Below are 11,652 nucleotides of genomic sequence, written 5' to 3' on the forward strand. Positions count from 1 at the left end.
TGGGGAAGACGACTGTCTCTCTCAAGGCTCTCCAATGAATTAGGGTTTTAAATGGTTAGAAATGAAAGAGTTAGACTTTATATAAATAATTGAAAAAGTAATATCCATTAGTTTCTCTAGCTCAAATGCCTTTCTTTCTCGGTCGTCTGTAGAAGAATTGTGCAAGGGGGTCATCGAACAGCTGGAAAAAGCCCGGACTCGCTTACAGAAAGTAGAAATAGAAGCAGATCAGTTTTACGTGAATGGATACTCTGAGATAGCTTCCACGGCGATAGATAGGGTCAGGTTTGTTTGGCATCAATGCGCCCTACCCTCCAAACAGTATGGGAGCCTTTCAGCTCGTACTGCTCACGCTCCTAGATCTTCACGACACCTCCTCCACCATAGTGTGAGCTGGGAGCAGCTCTGAAAAGCAAGGCTTACTTAAACAAGTAATGAGCTTTCAACAAAGATAACAACACTATGAAAAAAGTAAACTATGGTTGCCCACTGATCTGATGATCGGTGAAATCCAACCCTTTCTCTGCTCCTTTCCTCCTTTCGTGGCCCTTTCTAAGCTCTTGGATCCTGCCTTGAGCCTCTCAAGGCTTCGCTATCGCTCATGACTGATATATGGATCTATCTATGTAGTGGTCGACCTTCTAGAAGGTTCGCCAGAAGCGACTAGTCGCTTCCCGAATGCCCCTTTCCTTCGCTACCAGGAGAGTCGCTAGCTTGCTTCATTATATTCTATAAGTGGAGCGACTTGTCGAGTCTACAAAGCTTCGTAGTTGCCCCCCCCCCCCCCCCCCTTTTTTTTTTCTTTTGTCCTGCCATGCCACTAGATCCATAATGATCGGCGAGTCGGAACATGTATGAATATAACCACGCGAAGCGCCATACCAGCCTATCGAACGAAGCGAAGAAAGAGATCATTGAGCCTATTTAGCCGAGCGGAACCCTTTTCGATGTTTATATATATATATATATATATATATATATATATATATATATATATATATATATATATATATATATATATATAGGAATGAGTTCTATGGAAAACAAATAACTAGGGCAACATCTACCGGAACCTGTAATCAAATGACACGTGTCCATTTCTTTCTTCACAAGTAATGTATTGTGGAAGTGATGTGTTGTCATTTTTTCATTGGTTCAAATATGTGTTGCCCTAATCATTTATTTTCCATATAACTCTTCCCTATATATATATATATATATATATATATATATATATATATATATATATATATATATATATATATATATATATGTGTGTGTGTGTGTGTGTGTGTGTCTATATATATATATATATATATATATATATATATATATATATATATATATATATATATATATATATATATATGTTAAGCTTTTAGTTTTGAAGCCACGTCTCCTGCCTTCCTTCTAAACCAATACCATTTGTTTCCTTCTTCTCCAATCTTCTAAACCATGAGCTAACAGATAACCTTCACTCAACCGCCTCCTCTTTTGTTTCAATTAAATTATAACCTTTTCTACCCAGCCTCCAATAACATCTGTCGCAATCTTCTAGGTGTTTGTGTGTCTGTTTCAACATCTTGACTGCCTGCTTCACCATCCATTGAAGCCACATATTGTTGAAACATTTTTTTGATAGTAGAATTTACTTTCTCTTGCCGACACCTCCTGCTTAATTCCCTGCGGAGTCACACCTCGTTTTTGTGATAACCGACTATCTCCTTCTCTTTTTACATTCCTTTTCTCTTGAATTTTATTTTTAGGTTTTTACCACTGCCCCGCTTCTCCAGCCTGAGGTATGTCTTTGTACTTAATGTTTCATGTTGTTTCCAATTAAACAAAGTTATATTCTTTGGTATTTAAGACTTTCCGTTTAGGTATTTTAATTTTCTTTGAACAATGAGATGTCATTGAGATTTAATTTGTATTTTAAAACTTTTTTTTTTTTGCAAATCTCTCTCCAAAATAATGGTAGTCATTTTCTTTAGCGACAATTTAACATTATCGGAGGCTTTGTGATTTTCTTTGGCGATGATTTAACATTATCGGAGGCTTTGTGCTGCCCTCTGGACCATGTTTTTGTTGCCGCTTGACTGGTATGTATACGAGTTCTGGTAAATCTCTAGCCCCCTCCCTAATTCGTCTTAATTTGTATGAAATTGTCTACTTGATTGCGGTTGAGTCTCTTCAGGCCATGGATAGGGACACGTGTATTCATGCCTTGCCACCCTACCATCTACCTTCTACAAGTACGACATCCCGCTTGTTTGAAGGTTATAGCTGCTGACGGATTTTATTTGATTTTTCATATCCCTATCTCATCTCCTCTTCTTAACCATAATCTTGTTCGATAAGGATCGTCAGGTTTGAACTTGTTTAATTATTCAGTCGATTGCAACTGTTCCAATAACATCAGGGAGCATGAAATTTCAGTTTATGATCTGAATTGTATTTGCTTTTAGTCTCTTATTTGAATTGTTTTAGCTTGAATCCAGATTGGCTACTTTTTAATTTAGGAAATTGAATAGCTAGCAACACCTTCTGATGGAGTATTCTTGTTGTTCTTTGGTTCGAATTTTGGAATTCTAATTAAGTTGTTGTTTTCTGATTGAATAAATTCAGATGATTGCTAATTTGGAGCAGTTTTTTTCTTCAGCCAAGGTAACAAGACTCTAAAAAGGTAATTGAATATATGTATGTTATTACTGTGTGGCATGTAAACCAAGTGCTAGAGCCATTCTTTCCACATGGTTTTAAAGATGCCTATCCCCCGCCATCCTCTAACTCATTACGATGAATTGCTATCACTTTAATCCATGTTTTGTAAACTGATGTAGTCTATTAATAGTTGGCAATAAAGAAGGCCTACATCATGCTAAACCAAGAGATTGAGGCTAAAACGTTTGGTTTATTTGGATTAGGTAAGTTTGAATTAAATGAACATGTACATTAGTTTTTTGTCTTCAATTTACTTATTTTGTTTTTTTTTAATAAATATTCAATAGGTCACTAATAGGGGTTTCTAGAGATACAATTTTGGTTTTTGTAATTTGTGGATTTTTATTGTTTATGGATGTTCTGATGGTTTAGTTGCAAGGTTGAGTTTTTCAGAATTAGAAAGTTGCAACTGAAAGACTATTGGGGTTTTTCAAGGTAAATTAACATAACCTAGCTCTAGGGTTTAGTATTTCCCCTAGGATTGTGTTTGATGCAAGAAACGGTTTGTGGTACAGTGGTAGCCTTTGGGATTGTTTCCCCCTTCCGTTTCTCTTGCAGCACCTGCCCTGCTCTGGCTCACGTCTTTATTTCTAACATATTACCATGGTATGAACTTTTCTTCTTATTGTTGTTTGTGTAAGCAAAATCACATCATCTCCATGTTTAAAGATCTCCATTCTTTACTTTAGGGTATGAACTTTTCTGCAATTAGCCATTCATGACACTACATGAATTTTTCAGTTCCTTTTTAATATGCTAGGCGAAGAGGGTTGAAGACGCACATTTAATTTGTTTTTATCAGATAAACTACAATATAACTTTCTCTTTGTTTTTGTCAATATTAGTAGTTGTTTAAAAGTAATAATCAAGTTAAAAAAAATATCGGTTATCAACTTAGGTTTCTATTTTTTTGTGTGTGTTTGTGGGTGGATTACGAAGTAGAGGGGAGAATTATCCGTTTCTATTTAAATTGTATGCACATATGTTCATGTGAGCACAAAGTATATTTCCAAATGTAATTGGGTTTAGTGAAAGATAGTTGAAGATTTCGATCTAAATTTATTTGCTTTTGAATTATTATTCCCTTTTTCTAGACTGAATTGGTAAAATGTAAACCCATTAAATAAAAAGAAAAAGGCATGATTGTTTTTTAGTTGTACTCAAGGTAAGTATCAATTAAACAATGCTAAATTCACCTAAAGCCCAACCTCAACGGTTCATTTAAAAGAAACTCACATTTTTGTCTCCTGTAATGAAGCTAAGCAAAGGAAGCAAGAAGGACATTCATCATATTTTATGTAGTCTATGGCATCAATGAAAGTCGCAAACAGGTACCCTATTATCTAACTTTTTTGTTTAGGTTTTGTGGTTCCTAGAGATATGATTGTATGTAATATGGTTAGTAAGTGTTGAGGATCATTTATAGTTATACAACTACCCGTTGTAGGCCCATGAAAGTGAGAAAAAAATGGAACCTGCAATTGGGATTTTGAGTATCCCATTGAATTCTTTTGTAAAGGTACTATTTTTTTTTAATTTAATTTTTAAACATATGAACAACTAAATCTTGAATCCTTTTATAAAAAATACAAGGGTTTTTTTCTTGTTTCTTCGTTCAAATATAGACAAATACATGTTGTCTAAGCAAATTCATGGATCTTGTACATAATGTTCAAAATGTTCACTTATTACCATGCCACATGTGCATCAACAACTGGATATCACATGGAGTTGATTTTTTTTTCTTTTCAAAAACAATAAATCCTCTCTCATTAAAAATGAAAAAAAAAACCGATTACAAAGATGTGATTTTATTATCAGAGTTGCATTCTCTTTCAATCTTGGTGTTTTATGGCTCCAAATCATATATGGTTTTAATAAAAGACACCAAGAGGGGTACTTTTTTCTTAAAACAACCGAAATGGTTCAAGATTAATTTCTTCTGTAAGAATACAACCTGAAATTTAAAATGAGACGGAGCCATTTTCCATAGTCAGATGTAGGGTGAACCATAAGGCAGACAACAAGATAGTTTAATTGACTACATTTTCACTTTTAACCTACGGTTTATCCATATATTAATCATTAATAAACTTATTGTTCTGAATTTGTGTTGGTTAGAAGTGAGAGGGGTTAATTGTCCAACGTATTGCAAGACCATGTTATCACTCTTTAAATATAGTACAACTGTTAAGTGTCCTCGAAGTAATAATGATTAATATATCATTTTTCTTCAACAAAATTTTATTGTTTTAGCTTTACTAACTCACCGACTACCTTGTTTCTAACAAAAGTTTTTTTCTACATTTAGAGAAAGATTATGTCATTTAGAGGCAGACTTGTTGCATGTTTTTGAACATTACCACTTTTTTATGATTTTATCTATAACTTTTCTAAACCTTTGGGGTCTAATGATCTCTTTCTTTATTATTTATTTTTTGTAAATTGTGGTTACTTAGATAGGGTCTCTTCGCAATTCGAAACATCATGCAAGGAGAACTGGTTATAGTTTTGGAATTTTTCGACTTATCAAGGGTATTGGAGTATCGTGATGAACAAGTAAGAAAGAATGTGGTTAATTTAAGGGAAGCACGATGCGAGAAGTCCTATGAAATTATGATGTAAGGATCAAAATTTCAAAAGATCATTTTTCAGACCGAAAGCAATTTTTTTTTTTTTCAGCTAGGTTTGGAACCAAATTTGAAACTATCTTATTATTAATATTTAAAACTAAAGTGGGTGTTTGGGAGAATTTGTAATATGACTTATTAGCTTATTGACTTTTCAAAAAATCAATAAGTTAAAAAGATTTTTGGCAAACACTAACGACAATGTTTTTTCAAAAAGTCATGAATTTCTATCTTTTCTTTTCTTTAAAAACTCAATAGGCATTTTGAGAAGCAATCCCAAATATGCCCTAATGAAGAAATTTTTTGGTTTTGATCGGTAACATGCTTCAGCTACTTAACAAGTTTCAACTACTTGCATATCTCAACGAGAATCAAGTTCTTTTGTATTTGACGGAAATGAGGTAGCTTTCGAACAAATAATTCGGGACATTCGAGGTTTAAATTTGTATCAAAGTAGCTCAAAAGATCCAAAATTGAAAAAATGACTATTCACAAGCTTATCGCAGCATATTTAAACATTTTAAGCTCAAAAGTGGTCTTAAAATTAAAATACAAGGATCAAAACGACCTTTATATTCATTTAGTGGTAAGCTATAAAAATTAAGGGAACAAAAATCGATGAAGCTATACGTTGTGATAATTCTTATTTAGCTTCTTTGATGTCGACCTTTTGATGACGTAAAAGAGAAGGACATCTATGTCCTATATGCAAACATTCATCATCAATTTGTTTTCTTAGAATCATCATCTATTTTGGTAAATACTTAGATATCTTCAATTTTTTTTTCCACTAGGAACTTATGAGTTAGTCATTTACACCTATTGCAACCATTTTTTAGCCGTACCCCTTAGCCAAATCTTAGATCTCCAGGTAGAATAGGAAAAATTCTAGAAACAATAGTAGGATGTGTTATAGGATCGACTGGAATTTCATCATAAAGAATGGAACTGAACATGGGTACATCAACTCTCGCAACACATTGTTCAATTACCTAATTATATAACATACGAAGAATCTTAAATAAATTGCTGACATTTTCCTTCTTACATTTATGTTTATCAAACGTAACTTCTAAATCAATTCTCTAGGACCGTGATTATCACGCCCCTCATCAGTTTCCTAGTATGTATATATATATATAAGCTAAAGGGGCTAGGGATCGCAAGAATTGAAAAGTCCTCCATTAGATGGGATGAGAAAGACAGATTCGGAAATGGTTGGATTAGCTGGAGGAAGGGCGACCCCATCCTGAAACAAAGGTGTACGTACATAAATAAAGAGACTGGTTAAGGCCTTGATAGGGCTCCTTCCCATCTAACTTGACCGGGAAGAGGTGGGAGGCTCTTGCGGAAGCCTTGTCCGCCCTTCTCTATTATATTTTTAGGATCCCTTTGAAGAGGCTTTCCAGACTCGTAAAAGATGGATATGAACAAGAATAGGGTCAGTAGTCTCTGCCATGGCAGGTCCTTCTCCTTCCGCTAAGATGGCCCTCTTTTTTGTTTTTGTTTGTTCATGCGGCACGAAATCAGGAAGAAGCTGGAATAACTCAGAAAGAGAGTGGCGTCTAGCCATTGAGAGTGTTTGTTGTCTTTGTAGAGGAATAGTACGATCTTGGATTGGACCCCTTCGCATGACCTAGAAATAAAAAGAAGTTCGTGCGACTATAAGGCACCTAAACTCCTCCCTCGGGACACTGACTCAACCTAAGCTAAGGCTTTTTCCATCTGTGGTTATTACAAAGATATTGCGTGTATAAAAAAGAGTAGCAGTATTATCCGTACGTAATAGGAAGAGTTCTCCTACCAAAAAGTATTTGAGAATACCCTGAAGTAACGAGCTAACGAAAGGCTTAGAATCAATGCTTTGACCGGGAATGTCAAATCAAAGAACGTATTGTGCTAGGTCGTAGTCATTCTTACCGACTTAGCTAATTCAATTCTTTCTTCTGGAAAGCCCTTTTTTCCAACGAGAATAAAAAAAAATCTTATTTTTCACGTTGCAAAGAAAGGCATGCCACAACAACCGAAGATTTCTCTAGTATAATATTCACAAAACTATCAAATATTTTACTATTATTACTTATTATTATTAATGGTTTGATAATTTTTAATTTATTATTTTTATTTATTTATTTGAATTCAGTACATTTATTTTTATTTTATTATATTTCAAAAAAAATCCATTAACAAGGTAAGAGGTATAGGCCCAAAATAAGGATGTAAAGTATAAAAATATTTACACATAATAAAGATGCTTTGAATTAAATTAAAGAAGTTTCTTTTATGGTTTGGGATAGTCCGATAGGACGTGCAACGGTTTTGATATCAGTTTTTCTTATATAAAAGGTCTATTTGTGCACATCTACTTATTATTATAATCAAACCCAATTTTGTCTCAAAAAACCATAGACGCCATATCTTCTATGTGAGAATGACTTAAAAGGGTAACGAAATTTCAATTTTGCTCACATAGTTATTGAACATTTTTTCGTGCGTGATTTACTTCCTCCTGAATTATTTGAAATTGTTCACATTTTACCCTTATGACCGGTTACAAGATAAAATGTAAACAATTTCAAATAATTCAGGGATAAATCAAGCACGAAAAAGTTCAATGACTTAATGTGAACATAATTGAAAGTTCGTTCCATTTCAAGTCATCATCACATAAATAAATTCTTTTACATTGGTAAGTCAAACTATTATGTTCTCTATTTTAGGACTTCTTAATAAATTTCATTATATTATTTTGTATGAGTGTACGGTTTAATGTTTAAGATTTAAAAAACATATTTGCTTTCACTACAAGATTTAAAGGAATAATGGGCGATGTATGTTGCCAATAAAGATACCAAGTGTCGTCACAATTAACTTTAGTGGTGACATGCTACATCTAATATGACATTGATAATGCTTAGTTGGAACTCTCATGTCCTTATATCTCTTGATATAGTTTGAAACAAATCCCTTATTCTAATAAATAAGAGCCATTTTGCCACGTGGCATTGTATTAGTCCGCCCCCAACAATTTATCCCGCCTAAAATACTTAAGTGATTTTCCGAACCTACCCATGTGCCTCTTATTCAGCAGGTCATCAATTTGAAACCCTAATCCAGCCGCTCATCAATCGATGGCTCCCTCTCTCTCTTTCTCTATCTCTCTCTGGTCAAAACCACCATTGCTACATGTTTCTCTACTCAAGAAAACAATAGCATCTCAACGAAAGAACACCATTTATGACAACTAAAGACTTACACACACAGTAGGTCTTTCTCTCGTTGGTTTACAATCACAAACCACCACATACCTCAAGTGAGAAGTACTTTAGGAACGCATAAAGAGGGGACATAGGGGTTTCAACACTCTGATCAAGAGAAATTCCTCAGCATATGGAAAGGTCATCTTCTTAGGCTACAATTTTTTCTTTTACCGCTCAAATTCTAGATGTCGTTAAGGAATCACTCAAAAGTTTCCTAATTATTTCCTTTCATACAGTTTGTTATTGTGTTCTTTGCTACCAAAAAGCTAGCCTCCAAAATCATGAATCGATGATATTTTGAAGAGTCGGAGCCAAAAAAAAACGTGAACAATGAATAATGAAAGCATTTATATCAGGTTAGCTTCTCTCCAAAACCCATCTTAACATTGTCGAATTAGGTTGTTGAGCATAATTTTTGGATTTTGTTTTTTGAGTTTTTTAGTTTCCATGAACACCAACTGTTTGACAAAATGCCTCAATGACTAATATCTTTTCTACATATATTGTTGTTGATGGTTATCTTTCAACGATCTTGTTGGTGGTATTCTTTTTTCTAAGAGTGTATGTTCGTGTTTTTTAAAAAAGATTGATTTATTTTACTTTGTTGTGGGGACTTGGGTGTTATCTCTTGCATATGCCATTGCTCAGTTGGCTTGGATAGCATTTAAAAAAGCCAATCGAGAAATAAATCAATAAGCAAGGATTCAGGTAGAATCAACAACGATTGCATTTGCACTTCGTCTTAGGATTTGTTGGGAGGATTCAGAAATCTCTAATTAAATTTTGCTGACCATAATTTATAGGGATTTAACATATGAAAGTCTATCAAAAATTTCACAGATCTGGTGGTTTGGTTTGCTGGTCGGAGAGAACATGATAAGAGGTTATATTGTTTTTTTTTATTGTTCTTGGCTTTTTGTATTTATGATGTCGTTTGGAATTTTTGCAGTGAACCAAGTTGCTATTACGAGTTGTAGTTGTTATGTGGCTTATGATATAGATTGATGTCAATATATAAAGGTTTTGTATGCATATTCACCATTTGATAAAATTTCTGACTGAAAAAATGTGATCTTTCACTTTAAGGGTAGTTTGTGATCAATATGTCTATGAGGGGTTTTGGATACACTAATTTCACACAGAATTAAAAGTCTGACTTTTGGAAGACAGGTTAGGCTTTTCAACGCCTATATATTGGATTTATATATTGTCTTTAGTGGAAAAAAGCAATTCATATTATACATATAAAATCCATGTTCAGACTTTGGTTGTTTTGTTGATTCTAAAAAAAGATATTATTAGTTTGTAATCTATTTAGTGTGCATCATATCTAATATTATGTGAAGTTATCTGGATCAGAATTCGACATTTAGATAAATATTTGGGCGGGAAACGAATATGACGAAAACATTTTTTTGTAGTCTTGGCCAAATAATGATGAGTTGATCCATTACTCATAAATAGTATGTGCTCGATTTTTAAAATAGAAGGGTATTTGTTTATCAAGTTTACTAATGTTTCATCTAAAACTTCAGTCATTGGATGTCTCTTATACCAGTTTGGTTGCATTGAACATGGAAGAATGATCAGATGTAGACTCTTTTAGTCATTATATAAAGTGAGAATGATGATTGGGATTAAGGTCTCTTCTGCTGCCTAACCTCCGGGTGTTGCAGTATAAAAAGGTTGTATGTAAGTTGCATTGAACATGGAAGAATGATCGGATGTAGACTCTTTTGGTCATTGTATAAAGTGAGAATGATGATTGGGATTAAGGTCTCTTCTGTTGCCTAACCTCCAGGTGTTGCAGTATAAAAAGGTTGTATGTAGCACTAGAGAACAGAAAATGTTGTGCCGAAAACCATGAAATGGTGATATTTATGGGTAATTCCCTACATCTATGAAAATCCATGTTTTATAGCCTTTTGATATGCACACACACTTGTCCTCTTGCTTAATCTTCATTTCAATTGGACCAAATTCCTTCCAAATTTCTGATATGTGGACCGATCTTGAATTTTTTGTCCTCAACGTAACTTCCATAATGGGTCAAATGGGGACATGTATATATCACATGCTATTTTCTTTCGTTTATCTATTTTTTATTGCATCCTACTTTTATTTCTTTATATTTCACTATTTGTCTTTACACATAAATTGTCTAGCCTCTGTTCTATGTTTTAAACTTAATATTATATTTTTTACAAACAAGATCGAATAAAGAAATGCATGTTAATCTAGAAGAGTTTTTATGTCGTTATAAAGGAACAAATTAATAGATACAATTTTTGTTTCAGGGGGCACTCTTGGTTCTAAAATTTGACTATATTGTCCGGTGGTGCTTTAGGATACATTTTCCCCTTTTAAGAGCTTCATTTCATCTTGTCAATGTTTAGGTAATTTCCCTACCAAGTTATAAAATTAATATTTTTATTTTATTGAGAAAACATAAGCTTTTGAATAAATGGGATTTTCATTAATAAAAGAGAGTCATGAAGAGCCTCACTTCTCTTAAATCTATCAGAATTATCTTCCTAAGAGGGTAAACATATGCTCTTTTAAGGATTTATTTCGTTTAGCTTTTGTTTTCTTATATTTATAACGTTTAAATTTTGTTTTTATCAGCTTGTAGTGTTTGGAGGTAATGGTTTTGTTGGTTCGCCTGTACGGAAGGCTGCGATATGATTGTGTTTCATGGTATTTAAAATGCAATAAAGAACTTATCATTTATGTTCTTTTTGGATTGTATAATTGTTAAGAATACAATTTTAGAAAATAAGCAAGCATAAGAGTTATAATGAATTACATTAATGATAAATGATAAGATACATTTTTTTTAGTATTTGCTTAATAAATTTATTTGTGTAATTATAAGTTTGATTGTGATGGTTATAAAATAAATTTGACAACTATTTTCACACCAATGTCATTTTTTTTTCTTACCCGTGGATTCCACAGGTTATAACCTAGTATTTTGTATATAATGCGCACAAATAGTGTTGTATTCACAACACTTCATCATAAATAGTGTAGCAATTTGT

The 11,652-nt window shown here is 33.3% G+C and overlaps 1 long non-coding RNA gene across 6 annotated transcripts; it reads left to right on the forward strand.

Moving 5' to 3' along the window:
- Nucleotides 1-1,414: 1,414 nt before the first annotated feature.
- Nucleotides 1,415-5,473, forward strand: LOC145032363 (uncharacterized). 6 transcript variants are annotated; one of them, XR_013677100.1, is made up of 7 exons: nucleotides 1,415-1,799; nucleotides 1,979-2,924; nucleotides 3,094-3,156; nucleotides 3,237-3,327; nucleotides 3,980-4,052; nucleotides 4,169-4,240; nucleotides 5,181-5,473. It is a non-coding gene; the product is annotated as an uncharacterized LOC145032363 (long non-coding RNA). The 6 variants fall into 6 exon arrangements; XR_013677098.1 differs by having other exon boundaries at nucleotides 1,979-2,683; nucleotides 2,841-2,924; nucleotides 3,980-4,240; XR_013677101.1 differs by having other exon boundaries at nucleotides 1,979-2,276; nucleotides 2,626-2,924; nucleotides 3,980-4,240.
- The last annotated feature ends 6,179 nt before the right edge of the window (nucleotides 5,474-11,652 follow it).

This window comes from Lactuca saligna, chromosome 2, assembly GCF_052625555.1.
Source record: "Lactuca saligna cultivar CGN05327 chromosome 2, ASM5262555v1, whole genome shotgun sequence".
NCBI lineage: Eukaryota > Viridiplantae > Streptophyta > Magnoliopsida > Asterales > Asteraceae > Lactuca > Lactuca saligna.